The 19,363-nt window shown below is 35.2% G+C and overlaps 1 long non-coding RNA gene across 2 annotated transcripts; it reads right to left on the bottom strand.

Moving 5' to 3' along the window:
* Positions 1 to 5,517: 5,517 nt before the first annotated feature.
* Positions 5,518 to 11,111, bottom strand: LOC132254971 (uncharacterized). Of its 2 annotated transcripts, none has more exons than XR_009467447.1 (2): positions 11,061 to 11,111; positions 5,518 to 5,756 (listed from the first exon to the last, which is right to left on the bottom strand). It is a non-coding gene; the product is annotated as an uncharacterized LOC132254971 (long non-coding RNA). The 2 variants fall into 2 exon arrangements; XR_009467448.1 differs by lacking the exon at positions 11,061 to 11,111 and adding an exon at positions 6,753 to 6,937.
* Between the last annotated feature and the right edge of the window lie 8,252 nt (positions 11,112 to 19,363).

Here is a 19,363-nt window from a genome sequence, read left to right as displayed (position 1 = left end):
ATTATGTGTCTTCAACAAACTTGTGGGAAGTTGTTTCCCACACTTTTCTTGTAAATTGTTTTGTGGAAGAATAAGATTCTAGAATTCCCTATATTCAAGAGAAATTTCAGCAGATTCTTCATGTTTGCCACCACTCACGATAATGTTTGGCCTTGGGAAGTCAAACATCGATTCTTCTTAAACTTCTGAAACTTCTTTGAGCTCTTCTATTGGTTGATCTAAGATTAGTTTCATCACCTCTTGCTTTCTAGATTTATCATTGATGATTTCTTCGTCCTCTCTAGTAACTTCGACTTGATTTTTAATAAGAATATTTGATGGCTCTTCTAGTTTCAAGGGTGCTACTTTTTCCTCTGGTTGCTTATGTGGTGGAATTTCCTTCATTGGACAAAGGATCTTCTTTCGCTCATTGCACACAAGTGTGTAAGTGTTCTCATAGCCATCATGTTAGACCCTTTCATAAAAAAGCCATGGTCTTCCAAGCATAATATGGGCAACTTTCATCGGCAAAACATCACACCATGCTGATAACTCAAAATTATTACTTAAATTAAACGTCACTAGACAACGAGAACTCATCAAAATAGATGCGCCATTTACCCATGATATTTGATAGGGATTTGGATGATCTTCTGTCTTTAGATTAAGCTTCTCAACAAGCTCCTCTGAAGCTAGATTGGAACAACTACCTCCATCAAAAATCAAAGTACATAGTCTCCCTTGACAAGCAACACGAGTTTGGAAGATGCTAGTACGTCGCCAATCCTCCTCTTCATTTAGCCTTGGTATGTTCACCAATGGATGCATAAAAAAGTTGTAACCTTCAACCATGTTTGCATATGTTGCTCCACTCCTCAATTACATATGCCTTCATGCCAAGAATTTTCGCTCTGATACCAAAATTGATGTAGGACAACCCTAGGATGGTCGCCTACACTCAAGGGTAGGTGGGCTAGGGTTTTATTTTTAGGGTGTAAGGAGAGGAATAAGGAATAAATTTTATGCTAGAGAAAATTATAAGATAAGAAATAGAGAGAAAGAAGAAACAATGAAGAAGAGATGGAAAACCTTAGAGTCTCACTAAGGCCTTCTAAGAGTCTCACCTAGAAAAAAAATCAATGGAGTCTCACCATTGAAGGTTGCAACCTTGCAATGGAAGAAAATATAATATTATTCATCAAATTCATTCTTTTGATTTACATTGATTAGCTTATTTATAGGCTTCTCTAAGAAATCCAAAGTCTACTAGGACTCTAATAACCTATCATGACTCAAATTCTAATTATATTATAACTCAACTAGCTAATCCTAATTAGACTCCAACAAATATTAATCCTAATTTAATTCCAAGTAATAATAATCCTACTTTAATTACAACTAATACTAATTCCCTTTCTTGATATATATCTTGAATATTCATCCTCATCAATTGGGCGAAAGAAGATTCTTCGTCCAATGAAGGAAATTCCACCACATAAGAAACCAGAGGAAAAAGTAGCACCCTTGAAACTAGAAGAGCCATCAAATATTCTTATTAAAAAGCAAGTCGAAGTTACTAGAAAGGACGAAGAAATCATCAATGATGAATCTAGAAAGCAAGAGGTGATGAAACTACTCTTAGATCAACCAATAGAAGAGCTCAAAGAAGTTTCAGAAGTTTCAGAAGAATCGATGTTTGACTTACCAAGGCCATTGATGATTTCTTTGTCCTTTCTAGTAACTTCGACTTGCTTTTTAATAAGAATATTTGATGGCTCTTTTAGTTTTAGGGTGCTACTTTTTCCTCTGGTTGCTTATGTGGTGGAATTTCCTTCATTGGACGAAGGATCTTCTTTCGCCCATTGCACACAAGTGTGTAAGTGTTCTCATAGCCATCATGTTGGACCCTTTCATAAAAAAGCCATGGTCTTCCAAGCATAATATAGGCAACTTTCATCGGCAAAACATCACACCATGCTGATAACTCAAAATTATTACTTAAATTAAACGTCACTAGACAACGAGAACTCACCAAAATAGATGTGTCATTTACCCATGCTATTTGATGGGGATTTGGATGATCTTCTGTCTTTAGATTAAGCTTCTCAACAAGCTCCTCTGAAGCTAGATTGGAACAACTACCTCCATAAAAAATCAAAGTACATAGTTTCCCTTAACAAGCAACACGAGTTTGGAAGATGCTAGTACGTCGCCAATCTTTCTCTTCATTTAGCCTTGGTATGTTCACCAATGGCTGTATAAAAAAGTTGTAGCCTTCAACCATGTTTGCATACGTTGCTCCACTCCTCAATTACATATGCCTTCATGCCAAGAATTTTCGCTCTGATACCAAAATTGATGTAGGACAACCCTAGGATGGTCGCCTACACTCAAGGGTAGGTGGGCTAGGGTTTTATTTTTAGGGTGTAAGGAGAGGAACAAGGAATAAATTTTATGGTAGATAAAATTATAAGATAAGAAATAGAGAGAAAGAAGAAACAATGAAGAAAAGATGGAAAACCTTAGAGTCTCACTAAGGCCTTCTAGGAGTCTCACCTAGAAGAAAATCAATGGAGTCTCACCATTGAAGGTTGCAACCTTGCAATGAAAGAAAATATAATATTATTCATCAAATTTTGCCGATGAAAGTTGCCCATATTATGCTTGGAAGACCATGGCTTTTTGATGAAAGGGTCCAACATGATGGCTATGAGAACACTTACACACTTGTGCACAATGGGCGAAAGAAGATCCTTCGTCCAATGAAGGAAATTCTACCACATAAGCAACCAGAGGAAAAAGTGGCACCCTTGAAACTAGAAGAGCCATCAAATATTCTTATTAAAAAGCAAGTCGAAGTTACTAGAAAGGACGAAGAAATCATCAATGATGAATCTAGAAAGCAAGAGATGATGAAACTAATCTTAGATCAACCAATAGAAGAGCTCAAAGAAGTTTCAGAAGTTTAAGAAGAATCGATGTTTGACTTCCCAAGGCCAAGCATTATCGTGAGTGGTGGCAAACATGAAGAATCTGCTGAAATTTCTTTTGAATATAGGGAATTAAAGAATCTTATTCTTCCACAAAACAATTTACAAGAAGAGTGTGGGAAACAACTTCCCACAAGTTTGTTGAAGACACATAATTATTTCGAGAATTATCAACTTGTTGTACAACATCAAAAAGTTTTTCGAAGTCCAGTATTTATCTTGCATGAAATTGAACAAGTTCAAGAGATCTTGAGATCTTGTCTTACCATGGGAAAGAGACGATGAAGAAAGAAAGGGTGGAAGGCATTGCTCGGAATTTCAATTGATTGTGGAAAATCACTAAAACTCGAGGTCGAGTTTTTTTCAAGTCAGGAGGAATTGATGAGGATGAATATTCAAGATATATATCAAGAAAGGGAATTAGTATTAGTTGTAATTAAAGTAGGATTATTATTACTTGGAATTGAATTAGGATTAATATTTGTTGGAGTCTAATTAGGATTAGCTAGTTGAGTTATAATATAATTAGAATTTGAGTCATGATAGGTTATTAGAGTCCTAGTAGAATAGGTTATTAGAGTCCTAGTAGACTTTGGATTTCTTAGATAAGCCTATAAATAGGCTAATCAATGTAAATCAAAAGGATGAATTTGATGAATAATATTATATTTTCTTTCATTGCAAGGTTGCAACCTTCAATGGTGAGACTCCATTGATTTTCTTCTAGGTGAGACTCCTAGAAGGCCTTAGTGAGACTCTAAGGTTTTCCATCTTTTCTTCATTGTTTCTTCTTTCTCTCTATTTCTTATCTTATAATTTTCTCTACCATAAAATTTATTCCTTGTTCCTCTCCTTACACCTTAAAAATAAAACCCTAGCCCACCTACCCTTGAGTGTAGGCGACCATCCTAGGGTTGTCCTACATCAATTTTTAAAAATAAATAAATAAAAAAGCTAAAAGATAGTCAAACCCATAGATAAAGAGAGAGTTGTCCTTGATTTTATCCTATATTCTGTCCTACGTATTGTTTGGATGCCAACTAAAAAAATGAAGAAAAAACAGATAATTTAATGAAAAGTTATTAAATAATTTAAGAAGGAAAAAGAAATTAAAGGAGAGTTAAAAAAATCATGAATAGTTTAATGGATTTCAAATTTTATTTTATTTTATTTTTCCATTTTTACACATCTCTTTGTAATATATTCAATATTCTATATGATGTTTATAAAGAAGATAATCAAATATCATTGAAACATGGGTACCTTTTTTCAACAAATGCATCACTAATTACATATATCTTAATGAAAATATTGACAATGTTTTAATATTTTCAAAATTTCGTAAATTTTATCCTACGAAATTAGCAAAATAAAATAGGAAAAATAGTGTGAACAAATGATTTATTAAATTCAAGAATATCGTGTGTACAATCTCAAAAAAATAATAATAATATTCTTTCTAACAAAGAATATTTTTTCTTGATTTCAAAGGTCGATTGAGGGCCACAAGTAGTTTATTCCCGAATGACCTTGTTGAACGGCAAAGAACGAGTGTATTAGTTCTTTTGCTGCTTATCGAACTTGTAGGGAGTTTTTCTTTGATTTCTGAATTTTCTTCCCTTTCATCTTCTTGATGGAAGACATCTCTATTTATAGGTGAAGATAGAGAATTTGAATTTCAAATTCCCCAATTTTAGTTGCTTAATTCAAGGGATTTAGTTCCTTAATTTTAGCAAATTTTATTTTCCAGTAGGTTTTACCAACAAGATAATAAGACTTATCCTTTTTTTTTTAGAAGACCAAATTAATGGTAATTTATTTATGTCTACAATAGTTTAAAAATTTTCTTATATATAGAACTCCACCCTATTCTTCTCTACTTTCCCTTCATGTTCATCTGTGTATGAAAAATTTGTTTTTTAAAATCTATTGGAAGTGTCTCAACTTTTTAATTGGAATATATAATTTTTTTTAATAAAAAATTATTATATAGAATATTTTCTAAATTCATATAGTATTGTAATTAGATTTTTTATAGAATAAAGAAAGGGAATAGATTACCTAGTGAGATCTGCATACAATTTAATAATTAATTAGTTAACTAATATTAGATTAACTCGAACTCAAATTATTTGGCCAACAGAGTCATGGGAGCCTTAAAAGAGAAGCTAAGAGCAAAGGGGATGCATACAACAAAACCAAAACTGTGGTATTCCCTTCAAGGATCTCATGTCCACCATCATTACTCTAAAAAGCATTGAAATTTTGGAGATCAGGAGAGGATTCAAGCAATTGGTAAAGCAGTTTCCCCCATCATTACTCTAAAAGGCTATCTGGAGTCTCTGGTTCCATTCAGGTGTAGATATTCCAAACAAGAAGTGTCACGACCCAAATTCCGGGCGACCCAAAATTTGACCCGTGACCCCAGGTCAAAGGTTTGACCCTAAGGGTTCCTCCTAATCCATGTTGGCAGTCAACCAAAACACTCTGGATTTTTTTTTTTTTATACATCTCACTAGAATTCTCATAAATTACAATATCCCAAAACTACTCAAAACAACAAGATTAAATAAATATTCATTATAGTCCAAAATAAAAGTTCACAATTAACAACTTAATCAAATAAAGCTTCATAGCAAATCCATGAGTCATAATTGCTAAAACAAATCCCCAAAATCCAAAAAGGAACACAATAACAAATAAATGCCACGCTCCACTAGGCCGCTCCAGGAGCATCCTGAAGTCCTCCATGTCCCACCTGTGGATCCTCAGGAGAGATATCTGCATCTAAAAAGGTGTAACAAGGAAGGGGTGAGCATTTCCACATTGCTCAGTAGGGTGCCTAACACCCAAGGGGTTAAAGGGATTACTAAGTTCAAAGAATACGAAAAGAACACTTCAACACCACAGGAACAATTCAACAGTGTCAATCAAACCACATAGTTTAATATATATAATTTTATACCCAATTTCACAATATTCAACAATTACATGAATGCACATGAACGTGTGACACACAGTCATACAATGCACTATTGTTCTCGGGCTTTCACCGAAGGATACGCGTCCGCACCCAAATACACTCCCCATTCGGAGTCTTCCCGGGGTAAACTTTTGGGTCTTTCACCCTAGGGATCTCTCTCCCTTCTTAATTCGCCTCACACGGGCTTCCACTTCTCATCTCTATTTCATTTTTTTCCATTTCATACACTTTTCACAATCTTCATGATTTTATTTATTTATTTATTTTTTTCACATAACCATGATGCAATGAATGCCACAATTCCAATGTTCCTCAATAATTCAACAATCTCAACATTCCCCAATAATCCAATCAAACAATTTCACACATTACAATTTCCGATAATATCCCAAATAAATATTAAAAAAAATTGCATATCAACAATCTTGAGATTTTACCACACTTACAAAATTTTTCAACCATTATAATAATTTCTAATATCCAAAATTAACTAACTATTTACCCTAAAATTTTCGAAAATATTCTAACCAATGCCTAAAAATTCACAAATCATTATATTTAAAATTTAACCCAAATTTTGGAATTTTCCAACCCATCTAATAATTTTTAACCTTTCAAAACAATTAATTATCAATCAAAATCAATTTCCCGAAATTCCAAAAATTCCAAACAAATCCCAAATATTCTAGAAAAATTCATACAACACTTATAATTCCTAATTAACTCCAAATGACAATATCTATAATTTTTTCCCAAGGGAAAAACATAAAAATTTAAGTTTTAGGGTTAGGGTCCCCTACCTCAGATCTGAAAATTTGGCCGTTAAAAACAAAATCAGCCACCGCAGGGTTGTTCGTCTAGTCGAATAGAGTACTTCCTCCGAATTTGGGCCGAAACGGAGATCGTTTGGCCGTCCAAACGTCCAATCAAAATTCCGGCGAGTGCCCTAATTTATGCACAGTGCCCTTTTCTGTTTCTCTCTCCCACGTGCGTGCTACTGCCCCTTTTCTTTTTTTTTCTTTTTTTTTTTTTACTAACCATCCAGCCACACAAGCCTGGCCCAAACTTCAAAAGCCCAACCCATTTTTTTTCTTTCTTTTTATTAACAGCCCACTAGGCTTTTAAAAGCCACCAGCCACTTAAGCCCAACTCCATTAATTTTTTTTTTTTTTTCTTTTACAACCCATTACCTTAACAACCCATATTCAAAGCCCATTAAATATATTTGTTTTATTTTCTTTTCTTTTGTTTATTCTAATTGTTTTATTTGATTTCCAATTCATTTTTTTTTAACACATAGATTTTATTTATTAACACCAAATAAAAACTAATTTTCTCAATATTATTATTCATCAATTTAATTTAATTAATTTATTTATTTTTCTTAATTAATTCTAATTAATCTTAATTTATTTATTTTTCATTTTCGTTTTCGTTTTTCGTTCCCGGAAATTTCCAATTTCTAAAATCCTAAGAATTTTCTATCCTAAGGCTGACATGGCATAAAATTTCAACTCGTTTAATTGACCGACGCAATAAAACGAAATTCACCAATCCGAAATTGACACATGTTCTCCAAACACTTTTCTTTTTGACTTTTCAACCATCACACAAAATAAGAATTTTTAGACTAAAATTGCTAACGTGTCATAAAATACCCGGTCATTACATCCTACCCCCCTAAAAGAAATTTCGTCCCGAAATTTAAACTAGCTTACCTTAAAATTCGTAGAAGAGTTGCGGATAGTGTCGTCTCATTTCTTCCTCAGGTTCCCAAGTGGCTTCTTCTATCCCATGGTGTTGCCACCACACTTTGACTGCAGGAATCACCTTGTTCCTGAACCTATGCTCTCCAACTTCCAGAATTCGTAAAGGTTCCTCCACATAAGATGTATCTTCACTAATCTGAACATCTTGCATGTCCACTACCCAAGTTGGATCTGGAGTACACTTCCTTAGCATCGACACATGGAAAACATCATGCACAAGGGACAACTGTTGAGGCAAAATTAACTTGTATGCCACTGGGCCAACTCTCTTATCAATCTGAAATGGTCCCACAAACCTAGGGGCTAACTTCCCCTTCTTCCCAAAACGCAATATGCCTCTTCGAGGGGACACTTTTACAAACACCCAATCCCCTTCCTCAAACTCCAAGGGCCTTCTCCTTTTATCTGCATAACTTTTCTGTCTATCTTGGGCAGTCTTAAGTTTTTCCTTGATGAGTTGTATCTTCTCTGTAGTCTCTTGGACAATCTCAGGTCCCAATAAACGACTCTCACCCATCTCTATCCAACACAAGGGCGATCTACAAGGTCTCCCATAGAGTGCTTCATAAGGTGCCATGCCAATACTAGATTGGTAACTGTTGTTATAAGCAAACTCTGCTAAAGGTAAGTAATCCGCCCAATTTCCTCCAAAATCCAAAACACAAGCCCTTAACATGTCTTCTAAGATCTGGATCACTCTCTCTGATTGACCATCTGTCTGAGGGTGAAAAGCGGTGCTAAAATTCAGTTGGGTGCCCAAAGCCCTTTGTAAACTCTGCCAAAACTGAGAAGTAAACTTAGGGTCCCTGTCAGACACTATAGATACAGGTATCCCATGCAATCTCACAATCTCCTGTATATACAACTTAGCCAAAGAGTTCATGGAATCAGTAGTTTTCATGGCTAGAAAATGAGCTGACTTAGTAAGACGGTCCACAATCACCCAAACTCCATTTTTCTTGCTTCTAGTTCTTGGCAACCCTATCACAAAGTCCATAGTAATATTATCCCACTTCCACTCAGGTATAGGTAAAGGTTGCAACAACCCTGCAGGCCTCTGGTGTTCAGCATTCACTTGCTGACAAATCTGACAGTTAGCTACAGACTGAGCAATATCTCTCTTCATCCCACTCCACCAAAACTGTCTCTGTAAGTCCTGATACATTTTGGTATTCCCAGGGTGGATGGTATACTTCGCCCTATGAGCATCTGCTAGAAGTTCATTTTTCAACTCCACATCTTTTGGCACACACAATCTCCCTTTGAACCTCACACTCCCATCTTCATACATAGACCAATTTTCATCTATCTCACCTGCTACCAACTGGGCTTTAACCTTTTCTAAAAACTCATCATGAACTTGGGCCTCCACTATTCTTTGGATAACCATTGGTCTAGCCGATATGCTGTACAAGCATGGACCACGTCCTTCCTGAATAAGACATAGCTCAAAGTCCTCAATAACTGCATACATCTCAAACTCTCTCAACCCCAAGCTAGACAACTGGCCATAGCTCTTTCTACTCAAGGCATCTGCTACAACATTCGCCTTCCCAGGATGGTAATGAAGGGCAAAATCATAATCTTCCAATGTCTCCATCCATCTCCTCTGCCTAGAGTTCAAATCCTTTTGAGTGAAAATGTATTTCAAACTCTTGTGATCAGAGTACACCTCAAACTTCTCTCCATACAAATAGTGTCTCCAAGTCTTAAGGGCAAACACCACTACTGCAAGCTCCAAATCATGTGCTGGATAATTCCGCTCATGCTGCTTTAATTGTCTTGAGGCATAAGCTAACATCTTGCCTTGCTGCATTAGCACACACCCTAGCCCCACTGTAGAAGCATCACAATAAATCATAAACAACTCTCCACTAATAGGAGCAGTTAACACTAGAGCAGTGGTCAATTTCCGCTTCAACTCCTGGAAAGCATTCTCACACTCCTCATTCCAATCAAACTTCACCCCTTTTCTAGTCAACCGAGTCATTGGTGCTGCAATTCTAGAGAAGTCTTCCACAAACCTCCTATAATATCCAGCCAACCCCAAGAAACTTCTAACCTCAAATACATTGGTAGGCCTTTGCCACTCCTGTACAGCTTCCACCTTTGAATGGTCTACTGCTATTACTGCCTCAGAAACCACATGGCCTAAGAAGTTCACTTCAGTAAGCCAAAACTCACTTTTGTCCAACTTCCCATACAACTGATGCCTTCTCAAAGTTCCAAGGGTGGTCACCAAATGCTGCTTATGCTCCTCCAAACTCCTGGAGTAGATCAAGATGTCATCCACAAAGACAATCACAAACCGATCCAAGTAAACACGAAATACCCTGTTCATTAAATCCATGAAAGCAGCAGGGGCATTAGTTAACCCAAAAGGCATGACTAAGAACTCATAATGCCCATATCTCGTTCTAAAAGCGGTTTTAGAAACATCATCTTCCCTAACCCTCAATTGATGATACCCAGTTCTCAAGTCAATCTTACTAAAATACTTCGCACCCTTCAACTGATCAAGCAAGTCATCTATCCTTGGAAGAGGATACTTGTTCTTCACAGTAACTCTATTCAACTTCCTATAGTCAATACATAACCTTAGTGTGCCATCCTTCTTCTTCACAAACAACACTGGGGCTCCCCATGGCGATGTACTTGGACGAATAAAACCCTTACCCAACAATTCATCTAACTGAGTTTTCAATTCTTTCAACTCAAGAGGGGCCATCCTATAAGGGGATACTGAAATAGGATCAGTTCCTGGGTATACTTCAATAGAGAAATCAAACTCTCTATGCGGTGGTAAACCTGGTAACTCATCTGGGAATACATCCTGAAACTTCCTCACCACTGGAATTTCTGTAATGTCCTTCTGGGCTTTCTCCTTACCACGAAGGCAAGCTAGGAAATTTATTGATCCCTTCCTCAACACATAATGATAGCACGGATCGGACTGCGAAAAAGGCAAACTAACACACTTCCCTCCAACAAAACAAACCTCAAATCCCTCTGGCAACCAAAATATTATCCTGCGGCGATGACAATCAATAACCGCTCTATACACTGCCAACCAATCCATTCCCAAAATAACATCATACCCAATCATATCCAAAATCCTCAAATCCACATTTAGTGCTCTATCTGCTAAGGTAATAACACACCCTTTGCATATTCTATCAACTCTAGAGTTCGTACCCATAGGAGACTCAATAAGTAACAAATTCTCTACCCTTTCCGATTTCAACCCCAATGCATTAGCACAAGATGCAGAAATGAAAGAATGAGTTGCACCAGTATCAAACAAAACACGCACCCAAGTACTATATACCAAAATCATACCTTCCACCAAAAGGGCATCCTCCTCTGGCTCTGTTGGGGTCAAGGCAAAAACTCTCCCAGCTGTCTGTCTTCCCCTACCTCTAGCATTCTACCCCTAAGAAGAGCGGGTTTGACTCGTGGTAGTTGTCCTGGTTTCCTGCGCTGCTGGGGGTAATTATGGCATCTGATAGTAAGGCAACTGAAGCTGAGGGGGCTGGAAAGACACTACTGACTGTTGCTGAGAACTTCCCTGAGACTGAGGTCGAGCCTGCTGTGTGCCTCGCAATGGGCAAGCCCTCCATAAATGGTCTCCTGATCCACAACCATAACATACTCTATTAGCAGCCACCCCCTGAGCAATCTGTCCCTCTCCTGCATAGAACGAGGGACGCCTCTCAAACTGCTGAGTCCTCTGCCTCTGCTGTGACCCCTGGGAACTTTCCCCCATTCTTTGTTTCCCTTTTCTGTCCCCCTTTTGCTCTCGAATTTGGTTGGTTTCGTCAATGTCCTGCTCCACCAACAAAGCCCTCTTAACCAACTCAGAATAATCCCTTATTGCCAGTGGGACTAATCTGTTCCTAATAGCAAGTCTCAACCCCTGTTGGAACCTCCTAGCCTTTTCTCCTTCCTCACTGATCATCCCCAAAGCAAAACGAGACAACTCTGAGAAACGTGACTCATACTCCAGCACTGACATGGTTCCTTGGATGAGGTGCTCAAACTCCATCCTCTTGGCATGCTTAGCCACTTCCCCAAAATACTTGCCTAGGAAGATTCTCTCAAATTCCTCCCAGGTCATAACCTCAGTGTCATACACCCTTTTCATTGATTCCCACCAGAAATCAGCTTTGTCCACAAGCATATATGTTGCCAGACCTACCCTTCTTTCCTCAAGTATGTCCAGTCCCACCAGAATTCTTCTCATCCTCTTCAACCAATGCTCAGCTGCTTCAGTACCGGGCTCTCCATTAAAAGATGGAGGCTACATCACCATGAACCTCTTCATTGCTTCCATTTGGCTCATTACTGGCCTCTGAGTGCGGCTCCTCCTATGTGAGTGGCCTGAATTCTCATGGCCCTGGGTATCTCCTGCTCTCCTGGAACCCTGGCCTCTCATCAATTCAACAGTTTCTCTCAACTCTCTTCTTACTTCTCGGAGTTCTTCTCTAACTGTCTCCAACTCCTCATTCCTCTCTGATCTTCCTCCTCTGGTCCTTCCCGCCATTTCAAGTTTAACAAACCCTAATCCAACCACATTACCAAGGTGAGCAAAAATAAATTTCCCATATACACACTTAACAACTTCAACAATTATCAAAACTTTCACTTTCATACGCTCTCAATACATAATTCAATTAATCATCAACTTGATAATTAACACATACAAAAATCATAACATCACAACACACATAAACACCCACAAACATTGATCCCAAGGTATTATTGCAACCTTGGCTCTGATACCACGCTGTCATGACCCAAATTCTGGGCGACCCAAAATTTGACCCGTGACCCCAGGTCAAAGGTTTGACCCTAAGGGTTCCTCCTATTCCATGTTGGCAGTCAACCAAAACACTCTGGATTTTTTTTTTTTTTTTTTATACATCTCACTAGAATTCTCATAAATTACAATATCCCAAAACTACTCAAAACAACAAGATTAAATAAATATTCATTATAGTCCAAAATAAAAGTTCACAATTAACAACTTAATCAAATAAAGCTTCATAGCAAATCCATGAGTCATAATTGCTAAAACAAATCCCCAAAATCCAAAAAGGAACACAATAACAAATAAATGTCACGCTCCACTAGGCCGCTCCAGGAGCATCCTGAAGTCCTCCCTGTCCCACCTGTGGATCCTCAGGAGAGATATCTGCATCTAAAAAGGTGTAACAAGGAAGGGGTGAGCATTTCCACATTGCTCAGTAGGGTGCCTAACACCCAAGGGGTTAAAGGGATTACTAAGTTCAAAGAATACGAAAAGAACACTTCAACACCACAGGAACAATTCAACAGTGTCAATCAAACCACATAGTTTAATATATATAATTTTATACCCAATTTCACAATATTCAACAATTACATGAATGCACATGAACGTGTGACACACAGTCATACAATGCACTATTGTTCTCGGGCTTTCACCGAAGGATACGCGTCCGCACCCAAATACACTCCCCATTCGGAGTCTTCCCGGGGTAAACTTTTGGGTCTTTCACCCTAGGGATCTCTCTCCCTTCTTAATTCGCCTCACACGGGCTTCCACTTCTCATCTCTATTTCATTTTTTTCCATTTCATACACTTTTCACAATCTTCATGATTTTATTTATTTATTTATTTTTTCACATAACCATGATGCAATGAATGCCACAATTCCAATGTTCCTCAATAATTCAACAATCTCAACATTCCCCAATAATCCAATCAAACAATTTCACACATTACAATTTCCGATAATATCCCAAATAAATATTAAAAAAAATTGCATATCAACAATCTTGAGATTTTACCACACTTACAAAATTTTTCAACCATTATAATAATTTCTAATATCCAAAATTAACTAACTATTTACCCTAAAATTTTCGAAAATATTCTAACCAATGCCTAAAAATTCACAAATCATTATATTTAAAATTTAACCCAAATTTTGGAATTTTCCAACCCATCTAATAATTTTTAACCTTTCAAAACAATTAATTATCAATCAAAATCAATTTCCCGAAATTCCAAAAATTCCAAACAAATCCCAAATATTCTAGAAAAATTCATACAACACTTATAATTCCTAATTAACTCCAAATGACAATATCTATAATTTTTTTCCAAGGGAAAAACATAAAAATTTAAGTTTTAGGGTTAGGGTCCCCTACCTCAAATCTGAAAATTTGGCCGTTAAAAACAAAATCAGCCACCGCAGGGTTGTTCGTCTAGTCGAATAGAGTACTTCCTCCGAATTTGGGCCGAAACGGAAATCGTTTGGCCGTCCAAACGTCCAATCAAAATTCCGGCGAGTGCCCTAATTTATGCACAGTGCCCTTTTCTGTTTCTCTCTCCCGCGTGCGTGCTACTGCCCCTTTTCTTTTTTCTTTTTTTTTCTTTTTACTAACCATCCAGCCACACAAGCCTGGCCCAAACTTCAAAAGCCCAACCCATTTTTTTTTCTTTCTTTTTATTAACAGCCCATTAGGCTTTTAAAAGCCACCAGCCACTTAAGCCCAACTCCATTAAAATTTTTTTTTTCTTTTACAACCCATTACCTTAACAACCCATATTCAAAGCCCATTAAATATATTTGTTTTATTTTCTTTTCTTTTGTTTATTCTAATTGTTTTATTTGATTTCCAATTCATTTTTTTTAACACATAGATTTTATTTATTAACACCAAATAAAAACTAATTTTCTCAATATTATTATTCATCAATTTAATTTAATTAATTTATTTATTTTTCTTAATTAATTCTAATTAATCTTAATTTATTTATTTTTCATTTTCGTTTTCGTTTTTCGTTCCCGAAAATTTCCAATTTCTAAAATCCTAAGAATTTTATATCCTAAGGCTGACATGGCATAAAATTTCAACTTGTTTAATTGACCGACGCAATAAAACGAAATTCACCAATCCGAAATTGACACATGTTCTCCAAACACTTTTCTTTTTGACTTTTCAACCATCACACAAAATAAGAATTTTTAGACTAAAATTGCTAACGTGTCATAAAATACCCGGTCATTACAAGAAGTCTGCTAAAGATCCATTGTTCATGTGCTCGTATACCAGAAGCCGGTGCACACCCTGATCACAATAGCCAAGCAAACCGACTAAATTCCTATGGTGGGTCTGCCCAATCACAGTGACTTCTGTTTTGAATTCCTTCTCGCCTTCCTGTACCACCTTATATAACTTCTTGACTGCCACAAATCTCCTAGCATCTGATGCCAAAACCCCTTTATAAACTGTTCCAAAAGCTCCCCTGCCCAATATCTCCTTGAATCCACCGTTTGCCTCTTCAAGCTCTTTGTATGAATAAGTTCTCACACTGGTGGTCGGGAATTTGCTTGAAACGGACTGGATATTCATCAGTTTCTTATTGTAGAAGAAGAGAGCAGCCGCAGGGATTGCTAACAACAGAAAGAGATTAAAGAACACAGAGCTGCCAAGGAGTACTGACCCAACAAGGATCAAGGTAGACTTGTCTGGGCATCTCTCTATAGTATCATTTTTAATCCGTACCTTGATGAGAGCAGTTGAGTACTCGAAGACATTTTGTGTAGGTTGGTGTCTTCCATTTGAGAGAGGAAACTTCTTCTTCCAACACTGATTGTTAGTGTTATAGATAACAACCACACAGAGGCAATCATCTTTGCAAGACTGTTTACACTTCTCCTTGTTGAATTCAGGTCCCTTCTGAAGTTGATAATCAGATAATGGCCAGTTGACACCTTTTAATTCATTGAAATCTACTGCATCCTTGTTAGTTTGCTAGGTTGTCCAAATTCTACTTTGTGATTTTGTTTTTGGTTATTTTGCATGTTTATTATGTTTTGTTGTTTTCAAATTAATTTATTTTATTTTAAAAATAAAATACTTTTTTTAAAAGATCCCTCTGAAAATCTATCTTAAAAGAAAATTTTCATTCAGAGTCTTTAGAATCAAAATCTCTTTTTTTTTTAAAAAAAATAATAATAATATGCAACCATGTCTTGATCAATTTGCATATTTCTCAGTTTTTAATAAAAATTCTGGTTTTGAGTAGAATACGAATCCAAGCTTGTGGTCCCAAATAAATAGGATAATTTTGGGCTAAATTTGTGTATATCAATTGGGGAATTGATGGAACCCCTACATAAGAAAATTTTTCAAAACTAGCTCGTCTTTACTGCCACCTTTGCCATTTTTTGAAATTATATCTATTTTTTTTTAGGAGTTATATACAAGATGTATGAGATAATTGATGATGTCGTATACTTTGATCATTTTTGCTATGCTAATTAAATAACAAGCGTGCTAGGATTTCTGTATTTCATTATTTATTATCTAACCCTTCATGACTTGCGAAAGCACATTACAAGTTATCTATGCTATCCGAGTGTGCCCCCTAACGCCCATCTTCTAAATTCTGTGAATATGCTTGTCACTATGAACTACACCCATGTTTGATAGTGCCTAGATGTCTTGATACTCATTTCATTGTTCGATTATTTCTGATAAGGCACATGCTAAGTGATATACTATTTGAACTAACTTTGATGTTTCTGTGGTAGCGCTTGAGAAGCAGTCTAGGTACACACCTTAAATCTTCTTTATATTTGTGATTGTTTTTCTTGTTTGGCATGCTATTTTTTTTTTAAACACCTAACCTACTTAGGTATCTATAATTAATTAGAACTTTGAGGGGTGCTACCTTTTAAAGGTACCTTCTCAATAGGTAACTTAATCTCCAAACCTAGACTCGAGTTTTTCAAAGACACGCTTTTCCAAAAACTATGGAGTCACTTCTTTAGGGTTTTCTTTTTTGTTTTATTTTTCCTTTAAAATAAATTAAAATAAGTAGCGACTTAAAATTCGGGTCCACAATATCATCAATTTTATAAAAAAAGATTTCAAATTTATAACTTATCTTTAAAGATTTGGAATTTATAAAAAGTTGTTTATCCAATTTTATTTAAGAAAACAATTTTTCTTATTTTATTCACAAAAAGTGGTTCCAATTTGAGAGTTAAAAATAAATAAATTTGCATTTTCATAATTTCATTCGAGAGAGTCTTACTTGACTTTCATCATAAAATGATTTTTAAATTTCATGTACAAATCAATTCCAATTCAATTTTATTTATAAAAAGTCCATTTACAAATTTATTTATGAAGAAAAAAGTCTCTCAATTTTTATTTAAAAAGATGCTTTTTAAAATTTTATATTAAATAAGGGAATTTTCTTAACTTTTATTAAGAAAAGAAATTTGTCTTTTATTTTTTTAACACTTATTAAAAGAATATCTTTTTACAAATTTGCTTGGAAAGAGAAAGAAATTTTATTTATTTAAATAAATAAATAATTAAAATACAAGTTTATCTAAAAAAAATTAGTTATCTCTTATTTATTTAAAGGAGAACTTTTGTAATTTAATTTATAAACTAATTCTAATCCAAAATGGTTTTTAACTTAAAAAAATACTCTTAGAATTATTTACAAAAGTCTTTCAATCCTTTTTTATTTACAATATATATATATTTGAATTAAAATAATTTTAAAAAAAGCATTTTATCTTACTTTATTAAAAATTTCCAATTTTATTTAGAAAAGCTTTGTAACTTTTTTAAAAAAAAGTTATTTTTGGTTTTGTATAAAAGAAATGTCAACTTTATTATTAAAAAAATCTCAAATTTATTACAATCATGAATTTCTGATTTTAATTATTTTTTTATTTAAAATGGTTTTTTATTAAAAAAAAAAAAAAGGAAAAAAGACTCTTCCGGTTTTATTAAAATAAAGAGCATTTTGTTTTTTTTTTTTTTTAAAAAATCAATTTTATAGAATTTGAGTTTATCTATTAAAAAAGAGATTTTATCTTGATAACTATAGATTTATGTTTATCTATTTTTTTTAAAAACAAAATCTAGTTTATTAAAAAATGTATTAAATTTTTTTTATTTATTAGAATTATGAATTTCCGTTTACTTAAAAAATTTATTATAAATAATTAAATCTTAAAAAAGCTTCAGTTTTAGTATAATTATTATTATTATTATAAAATAAAGAAACAAATAAATAAGATAAATTTACTTTACAGAACAATCAAAAAATGAGAAAGAATGCAAAATGAATGAATAAATAAATAAATAAATAAATTACTTTAATGCATACACAATAATAACCACTAACAAAAATTTACAATATTTACAAGAGCATGAAAGTGAATCCATGCAACAATATTTACCAAAATGACAAACAAAATACATTTAGCATATACAAAAATAACAAAATAAAGAGGAGGACAATGATGAATAAAATATACCCTTTACATACCAATCCCGAGAGGTCTCAACATCTTCCAAAATGAAGCCCAAATATACTATCAATCTCCATACTCTCTTACTAGAATGAAAGAAAAAATTCAAAACACAAGGAGAGCTGTGAAAATCTAAGTCATCCCCCCTCTTCTTGCTCCAATCCCTCTTTTTATCCCAAATCAAGTCCCACCAGCTTTCTGCCCATACCCATACATTGTTTCCAACTATCCCAACTGCCTCCAACTAATACATCGTGCACCAAATTTGCCTCTTCCCGTCCTTAGTGCAATGTCAAAACACCAACCCAAATACAAGTAAGCCCAATCAACAAAAATCAAATAAATTCAAGCAGACCCAAACTCAAGCCTAATTTAATGTCCCAAATCACACAAGTTAGTAGCCCAAATCAACAACCATGCAAGCCCAATATCTTCAAAGCCTATAAACAAAATCCAAAGCCCAATAAACAATACGTGAGTCTCCAAACAATGCACTGTGAAGATGTAAAGGAAGAAAGAAGGGAAGACTTATCATTTTTTAAACTTTTGAAATAACAAAGGAAGGAATGGGTGTCATGGTCGAGAGATGGTGTTGTCGGCGTCGAAGTGACAATAGCCACTTGTGGTGAGCTTCACCATGGATGGTGATGGTGGTGCTCATGGTGGGGTGGTGGTGTGGGAGTCGTGGGTATGGTGTGAAAGAGAGAGAGAGAGAGAGAGAGAAGGAGATAAGAAGTGGCCAAGGGGAGGGGGGTGATTGCCGAAGTTGAAGGGGACTGTTGGCTGGTAGTGGCGCGCCGACAGTGGCATCACTGGTGGTGAGAGTAGCAGTCGCCATGGGTATGATGGTTTGGAGGATGAAGAAAAGAAAAAGAAGGAAAGAGAAGAGGAAGAATAAAAAAGGAAAGGAATGAGAAAATAAGAGATAAAGGGATTGGGGGACGGTTTGGGCTTTTTTCTTGGGTCTTAGGGTTGGATGGTGGTGATGAAAGTAAAAAACACGGAGGGTCCAAATTGGTTCCTTAAAAATGGGTACAAGTGGGCATGAAAATGAGTTAAAATCAAGAGGATTATACTTAAAACTAACTAACCAAAAGTCCTATAAATAAGAAATAAATAAATTAAACAAAAATAAAAATAAATAAATAAAAACGAAAATAAATTAAATAAAAGTTTGGGACAAATTTTAGAGTCTATAACATGTTTTTTTTTTCTTATAACCTTGACTACCGATCTTACTTCGAAGCAACCACCTTCTCCATTTGGCTTGTACTTGGTTTTCTCAAGTGCATGAATTTCTTGATCCAT

Source organism: Vitis vinifera, chromosome 13 (genome assembly GCF_030704535.1).
Source record: "Vitis vinifera cultivar Pinot Noir 40024 chromosome 13, ASM3070453v1".
Classification (NCBI taxonomy): Eukaryota; Viridiplantae; Streptophyta; class Magnoliopsida; order Vitales; family Vitaceae; genus Vitis; species Vitis vinifera.
Note: the sequence above shows the minus strand (reverse complement) of the source record. Positions and strands in the feature narration are given on the sequence as shown.